At 38.0% G+C, this 20,874-nt stretch overlaps 1 long non-coding RNA gene across 1 annotated transcript in view; it reads right to left on the bottom strand.

Annotated features, from left to right (window-relative positions):
- Window positions 5,441–20,874, bottom strand: part of LOC102165655 — a 112,623-nt gene continuing 97,189 nt past the window's right edge. Inside the window, exons 3-5 of the long non-coding RNA XR_002341878.1 lie at window positions 17,938–18,060; window positions 12,311–15,563; window positions 5,441–10,073 (exon numbers count right to left, since the gene is read on the bottom strand). This is a non-coding gene — a long non-coding RNA (uncharacterized LOC102165655). The remainder of the gene's footprint in view (window positions 10,074–12,310; window positions 15,564–17,937; window positions 18,061–20,874) is intronic.

The raw sequence follows: 20,874 nt of genomic DNA, 5'->3' as shown, positions 1-20,874 counted from the left end.
AGCCTACAGTTATTTGTAATCTTCACCAGTTTTTTTGTTTTGTTTTGTTTTGAAAGAACAGAGTTTCTCAAACCTATACAAAATTTAGTGTAAGATCATTCAGAAATGAGAAGAGCTTCTAATTTTAGTCAGTCTTGATAAATGTCTAAGTATTGATAGCAGTTGATGCCAAGGCATCCACTAGGTTAGTGTTATCTGTCTAATGTCCTCTAAATAATCACAATATCTCCTTCCTGATTAAAAACAAGAATTGTCTCAGGTAATAGAAGCAAAGAACATTTTAAATTTAACAGTAAAGATCACTTGGAAAAACTGATTTCTTTTCGAGACAACCCGGAAACATCAGTGACTGTCGAACCAACCTGAGGTCTCTCTCCCATGTCTTTGTCCGTTTCCCAACTGACAGAGAGGAAAGTGAAAATACAGAAAAGATGAAGAAGCGCTGAAAAGATAATTTTTGCCTGCCGGAAGTTTTTCTTTTTTTTTTTTAATCTTTATGCCCCTTTATGGCACTGATATAACTTATACCTGGTTATCAAGCCAGAAGGAAAAGTGTGAAATACAGATCCTGGATCAAATTGCTTAACCTCTATGGGACTCAATTTCAATTTTTGGAAAATGGAAAAAATATACTCATATGTTAATGTAAAATTTTAAAGCTGAAAAGTTCAAATGCAGCAATATGAGATTGTGATTTTCATATTAAGAACTGCACATCTATGGAATATTAGATGGTGCCAAAGTCTTATACAAGATGTGAAATTACAGTCAGTCCCTTGTATCTGCAGATTCTGCATCCATGGATTTAACCAACTGTGGATCAAAGATACTCAGGAAAAAAATTCCAGAAAGTTCAAAAGGTAAAACTTGAATTTACCTTTCTTAGGCAACTATTTACATAGTATTTATATTTTATTAGGTATGAGAAGTAATCTAGAGATTTAAAGTACACAGGAAGATGTGTGTAGGTTCTATGTGTAAGTGCTACACTATTGAGTATAAGGGTCTTGAGCATACTCAGAGTTTGATATTCGTGAGGGTCCTGGAAGCAGTCCTTTATGGATACCAAGGGATGACTGTATAACCTTGTACATATTTATGACATAAATTTCCAAGGACACCTATAATATTTTGTATATGAAAAAAAACAGTATATTGGTTTAGCATCAATTATTGCACCCATTAATTACAATATACTTACTGCAAAAATATCACACTTTAAACGTTTAAAATGCCTACTTGAAGTCTTCAAACTTTACCAGTGATTTGTTATGCAATTTAGGAATTGAATTAGATTATGAAGCAGATAACTAAATCACATTTCGGTTTGCTTCTAATAATCCATTGTGGCCTTGCACAATTTACTTCACCACTTGGGACACTGCTTCTTCATCTATAAGAGAAGGGGGTTAAATTACATTACATAATTTCCAGCATCCTTTACAGTATACAGTAACATGGTTTGAAAATTCTTTGACTTTCTGTTCAGCTTGACTACTTTGGGCTATTTCATAGACATTGTGAATGTGCTTTTTTTTTTTAAGTTCTGTCACTTATTCTCTAATCTAGAAGACTTGAATTAAAAAGGATAAAGCAAGTAACAGGCATTTTCCTTCAAAATGTTGCTACAGTTTTGGTTGTTGTTTTTTTTTTTTTTTTTTTTTTTCTCCTCAATGAGAGCACCAGATCCTAAGCACTAAATCACCAGGGAGCATAAGTTTTGTTTTGTTTTTCCTCAGTGAAAATATTAAGTTTTAGTGCTCAGAGAGTGAGAATGTTTTAGTTGTAAGTGTACTTCAAGTACTCAAAGATAGCTTTTTAGTGATGGGCATGTCACATCTAAAGACTAATTTGGTTACTAATTTTGACTCTTTAAGAAGTGTGAAACAGTTCAGGCAAACATAGTTAGACCCCCTTATCTATACCTGGGATTTAGGAGGCTAAAAGCCAAAGACAGGTCAGTGTCTGATGTGATACAGCCGCTTTGTATGGAAGAATTGTAAGACATGGCCATTCCCTAGTGAACAGAAGCTGAGGTCAATGAGAAACTTTAGGGGATTCAGTGGGGAGAAGCATAATAAAAGGTTTGAGTTCTAGTCAGACCGAGGGAGTCATAGGTGATGAGATTAGTCATTGCTTAGCTCCATCCCAAATGTTGCCATTTATTTATTCTTTATGTTCACACACCAGTAGCGAGAGCTTTGGTCCTATTTAAGTTTGTGAGATTAAAAGATGATTATATTGGTCAATGGACTTTGGTATCTAACAGAACCAAATAAGCCTTCACGTAACTTAGCAGAAGCCATTTCCCAATAATTATAAGATAGACTAAACTCAGTCACTTTGCTGTACAGCAGAAATTGACAGAACATTGTAAATCAGCTATAATAAAAAATAAATTTAAAAAATAGACTGGGATTTTTCTATTTATATAATCAGTTTAGTTTAGCATCATTATTAGTATTCTCGGTATGATTCTGTGAGGTTATTTAGAGTAGATAATAAGAAAGTTATGAACTCTTGTAATCTCTTCCCGAAAATCCCAGGTCAATATTAACTTGCTGAGTACATAGCAGAAGAATTTTTTTTTTTGATTAGATGACCCAAGTTAATAAAGCAGTTAAAATTAGATGGAAAAACTTCATAAAATTCTCTTGGGATGCTATCTATTTTAGCTAATTTTGCCACTGATAATTTTTAAATAACCTTTACGATCATCTAGAAGATCTATTATTAAAGTATCAAACTCTCTAGGTTCATACATTCTAAGTCTAGTTCACATAAAGATAGCTAATTTCTGCTGGATCCAGGCAGTATATGGAGAATAATTCTTTGCCAAAAAAATAACAAAGTCAAAGAATATTTAGGTGCAGGAATCTTGTAAAGCAGAATAAGCAAGTATGGAAGATCCAGGAGGAGGAGGGGAAAAGTACAAAAGATTACAGAAGTACAAAGAAATGGGAGAAGCATATAAGGGTACTAAAGAAACAAGACAAAGCAAAGATAATTTGGAAATCCTAGCACTGCTGCCCATTCCATTTATCACTCTTCCTGAACACATTGCTCACTGTAGTTGTTACAGAATAAATTAAACACATATAGCCACTATTGACTAATGATACAATTGTCCTATGAAGTGTAGTAGTATGGGAGTTAGATCTTGGGTCTTGATCTTGACTCTGACATTTGCTAATAGTGTGATTATAGGATTAAGTCACTCAAGATTGTTGAATTTCAATTTCCTCACCTCTAACATAGAGGTTATACTGGCTTATCTCAGAGACTGTCATGAACATCTCTAAGAAGGATGCTTGACACAGTAATGGGCACACATCTACTGAATAAATGATGGGTTCCCTATGCCTCCTGGATTCTAATTCTCTTTCTACCTCATCTATCAAAATAGTGGTTAAGGATTATCCATTAAACAGTAAGGTTTTCTTTTAGCTTTTAGTTTATTTACTACCTAGTAACCCATGAATACATTACCATTATAATAAGTATAAAGTCAGAAGTACACAAAGTAAAATATCTTCCCCATTTCATTCCTCAACTCCAAAAGTAGCCATATTTAGCTTTTTTTTTTTTTTTAAGGGCTGCACTCGCAGCATGTGGAGGTTCCCAGGTTAGTGGTCAAATCAGAGCTACAGCTACTAGCCTACACCACAGCCATAGCAAAGTGCAGTCTGAGCCGAGTCTGCGACCTACACCACAGCTCAGGGCAACGCCAGATCCTTAACCCACTGAGCGAGGTCAGGCATGGAACCCACAACCTCATGGTTACTAGTCAGATTCATTTCCACTGTGCTGCAATGAGAACTCCGCCATATTTAGGATTTTAAAAGTTATTCTTCTCCCTTTCCTAGGCAGGTATATAAATATAAAATACATAAACTTGGTGTTTCACTACATAGGATTTTGCTATATAAATTCCCCTGCAACTTGCTTTTTTAATGTAACACTGTGTCTTGAAGATCTTTCAAAGTTACTGAATATAGACCTATGCCAACCTAGTGCCCAGCAGTCTGGATTCTGGATGTTCCCACAAGTCAATTAACTATTGCCCTTTTATTAATAAATATTACCAGTATACAACTAGTACAGGTGAACAATATGGACTGAATAGTAAAAGTTAATAGGAAATTATTTTGAATTTTCATAGATGTAATGATTATACTGGGGTGATGTTGGAGAATGTCGTTTTTAGGAAATGCATGCTGGAGTACTTAGAGATCTTCAGAGGGATTAAGTTCATGATGCCTGTAACTTACTTTCAAATGATTCAGCAAAAATGTGTGTGTTTGTATGAGAGAGCGTGAGCATTTATACCTAGAGATAAAGATAAAAGAAATATGGAAAAAATATAAACCAAATCTAGATAGTAGATATAAAGGTGTTTGTTATATTCAAAATCTTTCACTTATTCCCAGTTTTCTACTGTTACAGATCAATAGTGCAGCACTAAACATCTGTATACACCTCTGTACTTAATTAGAGTTGAGTACAACCTTAGAATAGATGTTTAAAAATAGAAATAGTGAAGGAATGGAACATTCACTATAAATTCTGAGAGGTAATACCTTAAAAATATTAGACATGTTTATTCTTCATGCCACCATGTCATTTCTCTTCATATTCCATTGGTCTGTGCAAGTCATATGGCCAACCATGATAAGGCAATGAGAAAATATACTTTTCTTACAGGAAGATTAGTAGAGACTTGGAAATAATAACAGAATTTGCACAGATTGCAAAACAGAATGATAGTATTGAACTTCAAAAATACCCCCAAAAGTTCTTTGGTATCTAAGTTTAAAAAGAGAAGCAAGAAAGGATATGGGAAGAAATTAATTAGGCTCCTTAGCAACATTCAATGCCAACAATCATAGGAGAATATTTCTATGGGAAAGAATATGTGCCTCCAGAATATAACCAGTCAAAGTATTGTCCAGATTGTCTATTGCAACAAGGCAAAGAGGCATCATTTTATCCCTTTGTCCCCTCCCATATTTTAGGGTATAAAGACTGGTAATACCATTTTTTCTAATCCCAGCCAGCAGAGATCCACATGGGATTCTGCCAGTGAAAGGAACTTGAACAAGATTTAGAAAGCATATAAGGGAGTTCCCGTCGTGGCGCAGTGGTTAACGAATCCGACTAGGAACCATGAGGTTGCGGGTTCGGTCCCTGGCCTTGCTCAGTGGGTTAACGATCCGGCATTGCCGTGAGCTGTGGTGTAGGTCGCAGATGCGGCTCGGATCCTGCGTTGCTGTGGCTCTGGCGTAGGCTGGCAGCTACAGCTCTGATTCGATCCCTAGCCCGGGAACCTCCATATGCCGCAGGAGCGGCCCAAGAAATGGCAAAAAGACAAAAAATAAAAATAAAGATTGCCCTTGCTCTAAAAAAAAAAAAAAAAAAAAAAAAAAGAAAGCATATAAGATGCAGAGGCCATGATGGCCTGGTGCTGGCAACAGGCAAGCATATAGGCTTGGGCATATGGCAGCTTTTAGGCATCCCCTTGCAAATCACCCATATGGGTACTATAGGCCTTTGAAGTCATCAGTGATGGCTTCCTGAGATATCTTGCCTTTCCTGATTTTCTGAATGTCAGTTTCCCTGAGTTGGACTACTCCCGCCCTTTCAACAGCCCTTTCTAACTCTCTCCATCAAATGACACTCTATTTGAAGCATCTGGACCAATTTGCATTCCTTTTACCTGATTGACCTTGACTGGATCCATATAAAATAGGCATTCCAATGGGTAAACAAACAGGAAATAACTATCCACAAGACCTTCCTTTAAAAAAGTACTTAAGTACAAAATAAAAAAAAAAATAAAATAAAATAAAAACAAGGAACTTAAGAATAGAGAAATGGATTTGTTGAAGTACAGAAATAGATAATTCAGATTTTTAAACGTGGGTAAATAGGATTACAGAATATACTGTAAATGTTACAAACGTTGGCATTGTAATATCCAAAGCTACCAAAACCAGGCAGTAAGAAAGAAAGGAGAGGAATATTTTAATGTGCTAATGTCCAAATGTCAAAATCTTTCATAGCAAGCAGGTCAGGGGTAAATACTGTCTAAAGTTTAAGAATTTGACTTTTAAAATTAACTCCAGTCTCTTGAAGTTTTTCATAATCTTTTTCCTTGAAATGAAGCTTGTACTTATGTTTCAGCAATGAATTCACATTTATTTTTTCCTTTAGTCCATTAAATTTTAAAAATTTCATGGTTTTAAAATGAATATGTAGTTTTTGTAAAGTTTGATGTTTATATATCCTTTATCTATATATATATAGACAGATAGATATCCATGCTCATCAAATTACTTCACTGTAGCATCTGAATGGCTGTATTGTAGTTGGTTTAAAATTTTTATTTTATATAACTTTCTCTGATGTTTAATTTTTAATAATGTCATTAATAAACTCATTATTTTTTATATATAATAATCAAAAACAGCCCTTTATATCACCCCTGCTAAATGCAGTATACATTTCTTTGGATTTGTCAACAATATTTTTTTTTAAATAACATGAGTAACATTATTTGTTTCTATAAAACTGATTAGTTGCATTTGGATTTTAGCTATTTTTTTGTGTGTAATGCAGTATATTTAGCTAAGTGAGTTCAGAGAGTTTATGGGGGTGGAATGACCTTGAAAATGAAAGTTAAATCAATAACAAAGCATACCAGTGCAAGATAAGGGGTTTTTCCTAGTTATCAACTATGAGTTAGCTATAGCTATTAACTTATTATTAAATAGTTTTTAGTTTAATCAGTTCACAAATGCTGATAGGTTTCAAAACAAAGCTAATAAAAATTTTAATGATTATCTTAGTAAAAATAAATAGTATTAAACCCAGTGATCTGGGAAAAGATTATTCGCAGCTCTAAGAAAAAAAAATAAAAGTTATTTAATGTTAGCCTATTGACATGCCTACTCCAGTCTAACATATTTAAACCGAGATAAACACCTCTTTGCCTAAGCAACTCCAAATTTTGAAATCAAAGCACACACAAGAGTATTGTGTCCTGTGTGTTTTTTCCATTACATTTATCCTGGTATATCTCACCAATAAACATTTATAAGGTATAGTGAATCACTGACATGTATTAATCTCCCAGGGGTATGTTAATGGGAGTCACAATGACAAACACACATTATATTCTCGGTTGCTGACTCAATCCTATAAGGAAAAAGTGGACATCGTTAAGCTCTGAATAGAGATGATAGGATGTGCTAGGAATGATTCTGAAGGCCTACCACTTGCCAAATAGCCTTGCAAAGAAAATGGAAATGATTTTTTGTTTTGTCTCATGTTAACTCCACTTGCCTGATCACTACTGATAGGTCAGACAAGGGGGCCTGCCTATGAGATTGTTTTGCACAAGAATACTGTTCATTGGGGGAAAAATATAAACTAGAGGATGATTTATTCAATATTGCATTAATTTTTGAGATCCTACTAAATGCCAGATGCTCTGCAGGGAGCTGGTAACTAACACAATGCCTAACCACATCAGAGACAGGCTCTACCCTTGTGAATTTTACAGTTTAGTGAGAGAAATGGATGGTAGCCAAAGTATCCTATAAATATGTCAAAATGTGTCCTTGTCACAGAAGATTACAGGGAGGACAGAGTCATAGTGAAAGGGAGAACTGGTTGAATGTGGCTTTTTAGAGGAAGTAATATTTGAGCTGATTTCTGGAGGAGGAGAAGCACTTAAGTAGGTGAAATCACAGCGGTATAGATATAAGTCAAAGTCAACAGCGGAGCAGAATGAAATCACCTGAGGGACAATATGGCAGAAAATGAGAAAGGAGACCAGGATTGACATTCACGAAACCACACTTAATGACCAGCAAGATTTGGAAGCTGATAATGAGGCCGCAAAGAAGCAACCAATGAAGTAGATGGAAATACAGGAAAATGACTGAATCAATTATAGCCTTTGTCTTGGGGAGAACAGGTAGTGGTTAAAAGAGTTATAGGCCAAAATACCAAGATACAGAGGTAAACAATCTCCAAGGCTGGAAAACCATGTAAAAGATACAAAGTAAAGACGGGTACAGAGAAGCTTTTGTTGGAAATGAATGAAACAAAGACGGACACCCAGAGATCAAGACAACAGAAGTGTGCTGCTGAGGGGTCAATGACATTATAAATTCACAGGGAATATTTCAAACAATGTCCAATTTCTTGAATAGCATTCTAGTTTCATGATACTGGATATGAAATGGTTTAAATTCTTTCTCCCCTCTGTCCCTTCCTTCCTCCCTCTCTTTTTCTTTCTTTCGTATTCTTAAAATAAATGCCTCTCAATTGAGGCTGCTTAAGTGTGTTATAATTTCTAACAACATGGAAGGGCCCAACTAACATGTCTAGAAAGTACAGGCTTAACATAATCAAGTGCTATCTCATCATGGTACAGAACTGCAGGAAGTTGTTCTTGCTCTTAAGTCTATGATCTACTTGCTTTTAAAAAAGAAAATTACAAAAACTGTGAAAGAACCTTTAAGAGTATATGATCTTAACATGGAGCAAACTCTAGCAGGAACGGATTATATCAGATGACCACAGTCGATGGTTACAAGTGGACGACAATGTCAGGTATGGGTTAGATATTTCAGAGGTAGAAGAGGGGAAGCACACCGAGCGGGACTTAGCTTGTGACGTGCATGACGGGACAATACAACACTGGTTCATTAAAATACTCCATTTACAACTTTGGACCATGTCAGTAATCTTACAGATACCATAAAACAAAACTTATGCTGCAGGAATGCCATGAAAAAATTTTTCTTCATGTCTTCAGGGTTCTGAATTCAATCTGAATCAACACTCAGAAAGGTAAATGACCTGAAATATCCACATACATTTTTAATATAAGGCCAATCCTATCATTTATATTTTTTTTCTCTAAAATGTCTTTTTTCAGCAGAGGGAAGTGCTGCACTTTTGCTGCTTCTGTTATAGTCATGTTTATTCCTTTTAAAGTTACTGTTACCCCTGATTTTGAATATGTATTTAAACTTGTAAACATAAACAGACATAGTGTCAACTGGTTAGGGATCTTTGAAATCATCTAGACCTATCCCAACCCATTTGTCCTTATATAAAATTATATGAGCATGTAAGACCACAGGGATTTGCAATCTATACAGTGGAATTTACTAATAGATTGTGGTGCTTACCTAATACCCATGGGGGCCATTATCTCCTCTTTCTTCTGCATCATCAGCATTTCCTTTTCTTCTGGATAATCCTCATCAGTATACAAATGTAATGTAATCTCTCCCATCTTAAAAATAACCCTAACTAGACCTGTCTCCAGGTATTTCCTTTCTTTTCATCTTGACAGTAAAACTCCAACTAGAGCATAGGACTTTGCTAGCTCTTTTCTTTTTTTTTTTTTTTTTTGTTGGGGGGGGGGTGTGGTTATACCCATCGCATGTGGAAGTTTCTGGGCCAGGGATAGAACCCACACCACCGCACAGACAACGCAGATCCTCAACTCGCTGTGCCACAAAGAGAACTCCACTAGTTCCTTTTTTCCCATTCTGTCTTGAAGCTACTCCCAGAGGCTTTAGTCCTTGTCACTGCACTGAAAAAATTCTTGTCAAGATCACTAGTGACCTTCAGAGAGCCAAACCCAATGGTCATTTCTTTGTTCTATTCCTACTCTCTGCATCAGCAGTATTGACATATTACTCCTTCCTTGATGCATTTTCATTTGGCTTTTTGGAATAATTCTCTTTCAGTTATCCTCCATCTTCACCACTCATGTTTTTCTAGTTTTTTATTATTGTTCGTTTGGTTTTTTTTTTGTTTGTTTTTTTCTGGTTCTTCCTTACCTGTCAGCACTCTAAGCCATGAAGTCTTCCAAGATCAGCAGTCAGAATTCTCCTCTGTCGACATCCACTTCTTGTGTTAGCTCATTCAGGGTCTTGGATTTCAGTGTCATCTGTATTTGGACGACTTTAAATTTGTATCTTCTGCCTGAACCTCTAAATTCCAGGTTTATATATCCAGTTCTCTCCTTGACATCTCCATCTGGAAGTCTAATAAGTACATCAAACTTAAGTCCACTATCAAGCTCTTGCACCAGCTGCTTTCACCCATCCAATCCTGCTTCAGTTGAAGTCATCCCACACACTGTAAATGGCAACTATATTTTTCCAGGTCTGCCAACCAAAAACTTGAGAGCCATCCTCTTCTCGACACTGCATCCAATCTGACAGTACATTCTTGAGGCTCCTTCACAATGTATCTAAAATTTGATTGCTTTTTATCTCCTTTGTAGTCAGCGCTGTAGTCCAAGCCACAAACATCTCTTCTCTAGGTGACTGTCATAGTCCCCGAACTGTTTTTTCTGCTTCACTTCTGTCCCCTGAGTCTATTCTGCACACAGAAGACACAGTCACGCTCTAGAAGCCTTTGTCAGATCATTATACTCCTCTCTCCACAGTGCTCAGAGTACTCACATCGTCCTTCAAGGAGCTACATGACCTACCCACAGCACACCCACAAGTTATATCAAAGCACACCACCAGCCTTCTGCCCTTGTCTCCTTCCACTTTTCCCCTCACTGTGTATTAGCACTCACCCCAGGGCCTTTGCACTTGCTATTTTCTCTACTTGCAGTTTTCTTCTCCCACATGTCCACAGAGCCTACCCGTTCAACTCTCTTCAGAACTTTGCTCAAATGTCACTTTCCTTATAAGACTTTTCCAAACCCCTTTGCACAAAGCAGTGCCCTTCCCCACCCCATCTCAATTTTCTCCATAGCACTAACCTTCATCCAGCATATATATAGTTAGGTGTTTCTTTATTTGACTTCTCCCAATAGAGTATAAGCTCCATAAGGACATGGACTTTGTTGTATTAACTAACTCTTCCCCAGGGTCTAGGACTATATCTGGCACTTGGTAGGTACTTGATGTGTATTGACTGAATGAATGAGTTGATGAATTTTTTTTAAATGGCCTCACCCACGCCACATGGAAGTTCCCAAACTAGGGATTGCGTCCGAGTCACAGCTGCGACCTAGGTCTCAGCTGCAGCAATGTAGGATCCTTAACCCACTGGGCCAGGATGGAGATCAAACTGATGTCTCCAAAGTGAACAGAGCTACTGCAGTCAGATTCCAAACCCACTGTGCCACAGTGGGAACTCTGAGTTGATGTAAACATAACAATACAAAGTATCCTTCCTCTTCCTCCAACTATACCATGGTTTGCTGGTTAATTAGGATAAGCTACCTTCATCCTGTTCGGGAATTTCTCTGTGATACCTTATTCTCCTCAGTTCAGAGAGTTTACAGCACATTATTGTGGAACCCTTCTTATTTTATAAACTGGTCTTTGTTTAGCTCCTAATCACGCTAGTTGTTATTGCCATCCCCCTAAAGGGAATGAAGCCCAGAATTTATGTACAAAGACTATTTATATGGGTTTAATTAAAAGTGGGAAAAAAAAGAACATGTGTATGTATGTGTTATGTGTTTATCAAAAAATGTAGTCATCTTTGACCTCAGCTGACCTTCATTGATGTCTGAGAAAATTCTTCTATTTAGTATAACTAATTTATATCAGATGTGCTTTTCTCCTTTCCATTTGTTAAGAAAGAAGCTGTAAAACAGTGGTCTTTTCAGATATTATACTTCTCCCAAACCATCAGAGAAAGATACTATGAAGTGGTATAACTTGAAATATTATTTTGAGCAATATGAAGACAATGCATCTCATTAGATTTTTTTTTCCAGTAAGAATATAGGACATCCATATCCCATGTTGATTTCAGCATCACAGAACTAGACTGATTGAAATTCAGCCTATTTCCAATTTGTAATGAAATGTAATTGTGGCTTTTCTTTTAATTTTTATCTGGCAAGTAGTAATCTTACCATTGACATCAATGGGGAAAAAAAGTGTCTTCGCTTGGCAGGAAGCATTTATGGCCGTATATAATGCAGATAAGTTTATTTGAGAATGGAGACAGCTTTCTAGACAATCACTGGAGATAGGACCTTAATTTAACCCCAAGCCTGAAGCATTTCCTCTGGGATGTGGATGACAGATAACATGGCGGAGGGCAGAGAAAGTATAGATTTATTGAAAAATGGATATTGCAAGCAGGGAGTGTTAAATTTCTTCCTCTAAATCATTGTTTAAAAGGACAGACTTAGATTCTTGCTTCAGGATGAAAACCCTAAATGTTGGAAGAGAGAGAAATTTTTTAAATCGTAGGTAGTTGGCATTTTCGACATTTCATTTCAAAAGATAAGTGATGTACTTACTTCTAGCTCATCTTGCAATAAGACGACATGACAACACTTGCTTTTAATATCCTCTACACAGGATACCTGGGTGATTTCTCATTTAAAGAAAATGAGTCCTTTACTGATAGTTTGGTAATCTTTCCTGTGGGAGCAACAGAAAAAAAAAAATCTATTCATGGCACTAATGAACATCATATAATAACCAGCTTCTTTAAATGGTGGGGTAAATAGATCTTTATTAACAAAGATTATGTATTATGTGTTTCTATATCACGATCTTCAAGAATAACCTTTTAACAAAGTGAATAAATAAACCATAATGGGTTTCTTGCCCTTTCCTAAGCAAAATATCAAGAACTTCTGCAAGGGCAGAGGTTAAGTAACTCCTTTATTTACTAATGATAAAATTAATTGTGTGAAACACTCTACCAGGTTGGAAAAGGAATTTTTCTTTTAACTAACACTTGGCCCTCACAGTGATTTTTAAAAAACGTAATTCTTCAAATAATGCTTATCCTTATCTCTCTTATAAGAGTTAGTTAAATTCATTATTGCACGCAAAACACTGGCTATATTCCATTTTAAATGGCCAGCTAAGAACAGTAAATAACTGTTCTTTATTGGGGCCGCTCAGAGTAGTAGTTTCAATATCCATTAATAGTAAATTTTCCTTATTATCCCTTTCATCGGGTTGAACTAACCAAGTGGCAGAGTTCTGCGGCTAATTATAAAATAGCCTACATTATAGAAGAATTAAAACAGCAAATGAATCATCGGGAGAGCTGCCATGGTTTTTCTAACATTCTCCACACACGCCTTGTGAATTTTAATATATAATTTTAATTACGCAATTCTTCGCAGCACACTCTTCTCATTACTTAGGCAGTGTGTATGTGTGTTTCTTTTACCTTGATTACAAAGTCAAACCATTTTCGCTGAAATTAAAAATATCTGTGTATTTATAGAGAAAACAGAGGGCTGTGTTTTGATGAGGCCTCCAGAGGAAGAGGGCAAAGCGTAACCCTATAAGGAAAGGAAGCCTGCCTGGTCCTCGTATCAGACGCCGGCTAACGAAATCCTCAGAGGGTTTGTTACATGAGCCAGTGGGCTGAGGCAACCTTTAACATGCAGGAAACTGGAGTTAATTAAACCGTTACCAGGATCCTATCTGTCATCCTAGCCCTGTGCTCTATCCCAGGTCCATTTACATTTTAGAATTGAAAAAATGTTCTCAGGACTGTTGATAAACCATGTTTACTGTCTCCATTGATTTGCTACTTTTGCATAACCTTTATGTTTTAATTATCTTATAGTATTTCTGGAAGGCTCTTGTGTAGCAGCCACTATCTGATTAGACTTTGCTGGCAATTAGGAGACACTAGGAGTACACCTTTTAATGGATTAATCTGCTTCAGAGTTATTAGATGACTGCAGGAGTGAAACTGCTAAGAAAAAATAATGCACCATTATGGAAAGGCTGTTTTCAAACCACAGTTGTGCTTACTGTAGAGCAGACAGCCTCAGATTATTTTCCTGCTTTATTCAGTAGAAGGCCTAAGGGGGGGGATTATTTTGCAGATAGTATGTCAGAAAAAAAATCATACACCAGGTGGCTATCAATGGATAATTAAGATAAAGATTTAACACCTGGTGAGCTTGCATTCTGTGAAAGACTTGAGGCCAGACCTTTTCCTAATATAAATATTTTTATTGAATGAGATCTTAGCATAACATACATGAAAATAGCAAGGTGTGCTTATTCATTTTACCTAATGTTTTTTGAGTGTTTTACAGTGTATCAGGCACTGTACTACGAACTAATTACACAAACCATCTCAAGATTATAGAATCATATTAGCTCACTTTACACAAGAAGAAACAGAGGCACAGAGAGATTCAGTCACGTGCCTGAGATCACAAAGCCTGCAGGTGGATTTCCAATTTAGGGGATCTGATTCTAGAACTCCGTAGCTTAACCCTGGGTAATATCTGATGGGATATATATTTCAATAATCCTGAACATCACTAAAAGAAGAATGATGAGGCCAAATTATTCTTAGACATTTTAATATCCAAAAACTGGCCCAGACCTTGAATTTGAAAACTCTATTGTCATAACTTTTCTAAAATTCCAAATAACTCTATCCCAATTACAATATTAAAGTTCATATGTTACCTATGCTATTTCAAAAAGTTTGACCATTATGAATGAATTTCTACGGGAGCTATAACAAGGAAAAGAGAAGAAGAATCAGATTACTTATATCCTGTCTGCTCTTCAAAAAAAAAATATGATTCTGAATTTGATTTGCCACTAATGCCTTAAAGGTGAACATTAACATTAGGAAACATAGAGTGCTTGTCTATATAGTGTTTTTTGTAGTTAAAAGGAACTTGGTTCCAAAGGTTTAAAAAATTCTAGTTCAAATCCCATTCATTTATTTCAGCTGTGAACATGGGGGAAAGGACATCCATAACCTTTCTAGCACAAGTAGAAGAGGAGACAGAGTCGATAAGGGTCTGGTCCTACATAGGACCAGATGCATCAAGCTCACTAAGTCCTAGAAACTTCTCTCCTACACTCTATCCATCCATTCACCTTATATTTAGTAAGCAAAGCGTCAGATAGCAGAACACAGATTGTGAAGCCAGGCTTCCCTCTTTCTCAAAGGCTCTGCTCAACTAGCTATTTGACCTTGGGCCAGTTAGCCACTCTGGGCTTAGTCTCTCCATCTGTAAACTGTGGATAGGGTATGTTGAAGATCACATACAGTGAGGATTAAGTGAATTACTCTAGATAAAGGACTCAGAAGAGCAGTCTATATGTAGTAAGCAAACTATCCGTAGAACATTCTGGGCACTGTGCTATGCTCTTCAATCCAAATGGTTGTATAACTTTGATCTGCTTTGTGATTTGCTAAAAAACTCACATGCAGCAATAATAGCAAGATATGGTCCTCGCTCTCTTACTGTCACAACCTTTCTTTAATTTTCCCAATAATACATACCCCCAAGGGGAAAATGTCTGAAAACAGGAATGATCCTGCACAAAATGAACATCCCATTTCACAGGGCCCTCCAAGTTACTCTGGATGTGATAGTCATATGCTCCCCAGCTGAGTCAGCATCACGGCAGCAGCCAATCTTGTGGGACATACCTGGGTCAGTCCCTCAGGACCCTACAGTGTGACATTAGGCTTCGGCTGGAAACTTCTGCAGGATCTGCACATTCTCCCATGAAAACACCTATCTCTTGTGCTGTGCTCATGGACTGTAGACACAGAAACACGGTAAATGATCCCCGAGTGGCCCAAGAAGAACAAAGACATCCACTTTTTAAAAATTTTTCTTTTAATTTTTAATATTAGAATATAGTTGATTTACAAGGTTGCATTAGTTTCAGGTGACTAGCCAAGTGATTCAGTTACACATATATCTATTCATTGTCAGATTCTTGCCCGATAGAAACATCCATCTTTTTTATTTATTTATTTTTTGTCTTTTTTGCTATTTCTTGGGCCGCTGCCACGGCATATGGAGGTTCCCAGGCTAGGGGTCGAATCGGAGCTGTAGCCACTGGCCTACGCCAGAGCCACAGCAACGCGGGATCCGAGCCATGTCTGCAACCCACACCACAGCTCACGGCAACGCCGGATCGTTAACCCACTGAGCGAGGGCAGGGATCGAACCCGTAACCTCATGGTTCCTAGTCGGATTCGTTAACCACTGCGCCACGACGGGAACTCCCGAAACATCCATCTTTTAAATGAACATATCTCTTCTATTTCAACAGTAGGGGAAAAAGAAAATAATCTCCAATTACTCTCAAATGCTTAGGAAACCCACAGACAGGTAGTGTAGGGGAAGGTAGAGGTTTTTTCCCTCTGGTCATTTTAGGTTCTCTGGCTGCGACCCTGTAAATTGGATTGACAAAACGCAGATTAACAAGAGAAAAGCAAGCAGAAGTATATGAGCATGTGCATCACACATATACATGGGAGTACCCAGCAATGAGTAACTCAAAAGGGTGGTTAAAACTTGGGCTTATGTAGCAGCAGCAGCATCGTCATCATGATAAATGTTTAAAGAAGTGCCTGTATGAAGAAAAGAACTTTGAGCTTCTAGGGCCAGCAAATGGTAGCAGGCAAAGTATGAAGGGAAATTTAATGGCAGATGAGAGCTGTTCTAGTAAGATTTGTAATAGTAGTTTCCTCTGATTGCTCTGTTGCTATCTCTAGGCGCGTAAGGATCTTGAGTTTTCTATCCAGTAACTTCTGAACTTCTGGATAGAGGAGGAGAGACACCTTTACACAATTTTGTCATGCTTTTAAGCAAATAGTGGGAGGGCAGAGAGCTTTTCTGCTTTTCTCAATTGCCTCCAGTTTGAAATAATCCTATGTCAGAGTGGCATAATCTGCTGCCCTTCAGTAGTCACTTTCTGCTTCATCCTCCAAAAGCAATTCATCGTCTCTGTCCATCCCTGCAACAGCTACAAGCCAGGCTGACAGGAGGAAGGTTGGACCCCAGTGCTTCACTACCAGCTCTGCATACCTATGAGTTGAGCTATGAAATTCCTTTAGCACCCAGCCTCCCTTAGGCATTCCAGGAGAAGGCCCCAATTCTCTCTCTCCCTGACCCGCCTATGGCTCCAAACCCTCCTCCTAGGAATTCAATGCCCAGCTTCATTTCTAGGAGTTGTTACCACCAGCAGAATATAGGCCGTCTCACCTACCTCCTTCCTCTGTGTTTAATCCCTTACTGGCACTGTAGGGCATGATATAATCTGGTGTAACCTGTTTTATGTGTTTTATTAGTGTTTCACAGGGTGATTTAGGTGGCAGATGAAAGATGTTTATCCATTTTTATAGTCTAATAGTTGCGTGTACTTATTTATTTTAATATATTGAGAACTACATCAGCATATCAAAACGACAGCTTGATAGGTATTTTTGCTTCAAATAAACCCACGAAAACAAAAAAATAAGTTAGTTATACAAGAAAATGTGAGATAAATATGTACAAGTGATATCTGAAGACAGTATGCAAATGAGCGATACTTGAAGCTGTTGTTCTCTCGTGACTATATGATTGACTCAAGGTTATGACTAAAAATAAGAGTGTTATTCTGCCTTTTCTCTGAGGGAAATAACCAAGGAGAATAAAGTGACTTCTAATAATGCCCAAGTGCCATCATTAAACCTTAGCTATTTCACTAAAAATTTTAAAGAGCATTATAATGAAAAGATACAAATACATGCCTGATGTTTCTCCTGTTTTGCTTTATCTTTTGCTTTGTCTTTTAAAAGGGAATGATTTGTTGAAATGTTGGAAAAGCTCCATCAGCCCACCAAGGTGGGGTTCTGTCACACAGGCCTGGGACTCTCTATGCTAAGGGGCCGCATGGCAGAACCCAGGAGGAAAACGGGAGATTGAACAAACATGCAAACACTGGAAGTTTTTTTTTTTTTTTTTAATATTTTATTTGTAAGGCTTGCCCTGTGGCTGTGCTGATACTTGTTTAAAATTTGTTTTTTTTCCAGAGGGGTGAGGAGAGAAAGATAACCGTGGTAGATGGGGGTAAATTTACGTTTGTAATCAGTTTGTATTTCTGGTTAGCAATTTGAGTTGAGCTATATTTTACATACCTGAATGGGGAAAATCACCCCAAAGAAGACGCTCAATCTCCAGGAGTTGGCTTAGGGACAAAGACTGAAGTAATTCTATCAAGTTTTCCTTTCAGGTATTCTTTAAAAGCAGTACTGGAAGAGCTAGAAGGAAGGAGATGCTCTCTTTAGATGACTTTGCCTGTTTGAAGTTATTTTGAGTTAGGATTGAAGTACAAACACAACAGTGAGAGCTGGGCTTTGAGCAAATCGCTCTGTAACGATTATGTCAAGCACTGGCCCCAGGTCTAGGTTCTTCACCTTGGATGCAGCCCACACATAAGAAGCCGGGTGTCACCACATAGTAATCACGACACCTCTTTCTGAAGCTCAAATCAGCTTATTTGTAAGTCCTTTTGGATCATTTTTCTATCAAAGCAAATATGAATACACCCTGGAATTGAAAATACTCAAAAATTTTAAAGATTCAACCACCACATCTGAAAGAAATACTTAACTTTCATTAGTCCTCTAAAGGCTAAGCCCTTCCCACTTTCCCAGAGGCACACACCCCTTCCGTCTCCTCTACCAATCAAGGACTTGGGTGGGAAAATGTAAGGAGCTCTTTGCTGTTTCTGGTGCTTCCAACCATCCTAATCTATGGCCCTTCTTGTCTCAGTGCTTCCTGCTCCCTGAAGCCTTGTACATTTGGCCTTAAATTAGGGGGTGGGAGGGATGTTCACAAAGATATCTTCGGCCTCCACAGCCATTTTTTTTTAAGGACCACATCTGTGGCATATGGAATTTCCCAAGCTAGGGGTCAAATCAGAGCTATAGTTGCTGGCCTACACCACAGCCACAGCAATGCAGATCCCAGCTGCGTCAGTGATGTACATCACAGGTTACAGCAACACCGGATCCTTAACCCACTGAGCAAGGCCAGGGATGGAACCCATGTCTTCATGGATACTAGTTGGGCTTGTTTCTGCTGAGCCACAATGGATGCCTTGTATGTACAACATACAAGGACCTATATGTAATAAGCCCTTATGGAGCTTTTTCTCCAACCCCCAGTAAAACCTAGATACTAGCTCTTTCTACTTCAACACAGATTTCATTCTCTTTAGTTCTCCCAGACTCACTTAAGACTTTACACTTTATCTCATACCAGAGAACTAAAGCTGTCCCTCAGTTAAAGGGAATTTGGCTTCCATAGGCAAGGGAGTAGGCCCGGTGCTCTGCATGCCTGCTTGCCTTCCTGGCCCCTTGGCGGGCACCTCCAGAGCATGATTCTGAAGGAAGCTCATTGTCTGACAGCAGGCTTAAATTTAGAATGGTGTCCTGCTTTACACAGGTAAATGCAAGCCCCTTGACTCTCCAGCTCTCCTCTTTGTCCATCTTTCACCCCTTGAGGTGAATTATTATCATGAAATGAATTGGACTCGTTCTAGCTGGGGCCTCAATACAACATGCAAGGCCCATTAAGTATTCCTTTTCTGTTCCTGGAGTGATCATTACTATTCTAGATCAGAATCATTCTCATACATTTAAAGTCAATATTTCTCAGCTTAATTGCTCATACGTTCTTTCGCATAGGTGATCATGTAGCCAATCTATATACATGCCAAGGTCTCCCACCCTCTGCCAAGAAGGGCGATTGCTTAGCAGTGAGGAAACTGGGACACGGTTCTTTTTAATCTTTAACTGTAAACATGAATTAGATACTTGGCACACATTAAGGGTTTTTAAAACATCTCTTTGTAATGTAATCTGTCATGGTGTCTTCATCACCATGCCAACTGGAAGGACTTTACTGTTGCCTCTGTTAGGAAAGTTGAAAACAGTGACTGAAAAAAAAAAAAAAAAAAACATTTATTTACATCATGTTTCCATAGTGGTAGGGAAGAGAAGATAGTTTGGGTATGTTACCTAGCACATTGTGAATGCAAAGACATCAGACCTTGTTACATATTTGTCTGCTGTGATGGAGGCGTGGTCACACACAATGATTGTCCCTTGGCTCTCTTGAGCCCAAACTCAGAGAATTAGTGCCACACACAACCATGTCTACATTTAGCGCTGCAGGGGCTTGGTTATAAGTGGGCCATCCTCTGGCAAACCTGCCTGGTACAGGATTTAACCCCTTCCTCTCCCACAGTCTATCTCCTTCCTGTTTACGCTGTTACTAATCTTGATTTTTTCTTTTTTTTGGTGGGAGGGGTCATCTTGTTTTTTTCATTTTCTGTAGGTCTCTCCTTCCCAAAGCAGGTCTATCAATCACCAGACTCTCTTAAGGTCAGCCTTGTAACACAAACCTGACACAAGCAAACATTACCCTCTTCCCCTAATAGCAGTCCTTCCCCTGCCTAAATCCCACTGTTGCCTCTGACATCACAAACTGGGCTGATGGACTGGCCTGCTTCTGTGTTCAGGATTGAGAGCTAGAGGTGCGATTCTGGGCACAATGGTGGGGCATGCGAAAGAGATGCCTCATGAATCGTGTGGGTCATCTTTCGCCTCCTCTGTCCAAGCATGTTCTTGGCACCCGCGTCTCTCTCCTGTTCCCCAAAAGAGTGCAGTACTGTGTCTGTTGGAATTAACTCCGCCAGTGACTAAGACAGGGTTTCACAATTAAAATGCATTCCCCATTGTCATGAGAAGTACAGGACACAATAAGGACTAGACCCTCCTAACCTTCATTCATCACCTTTGGTTTCCCCAACATTAAAAGGCATAGCATTTTCTAACAAAGACGATTTCTGAATACTGGACTAGGATGGCTTTTTACATACCAACCATAGCACAGAACAGATACAATTTACATGGAGTATTTGTGTCTATAAGTCCTGAGAAATTTGGGAAATTAAGAAGGCTTTCTCCCCTCATTTCTTTCAGAAAGCATGTGAAAGCATTCTTTTCCTCCTAAATGGATTTAGTTTAACTGCCTAATTCATTATGCTAAAACCATGAAGCAATTTC

Source organism: Sus scrofa, chromosome 2 (assembly GCF_000003025.6).
Source record: "Sus scrofa isolate TJ Tabasco breed Duroc chromosome 2, Sscrofa11.1, whole genome shotgun sequence".
NCBI classification, from domain to species: Eukaryota; Metazoa; Chordata; class Mammalia; order Artiodactyla; family Suidae; genus Sus; species Sus scrofa.
The sequence above is the reverse complement of the archived record's forward strand: the minus strand, read 5'-3'. Positions and strand labels throughout refer to the sequence as shown.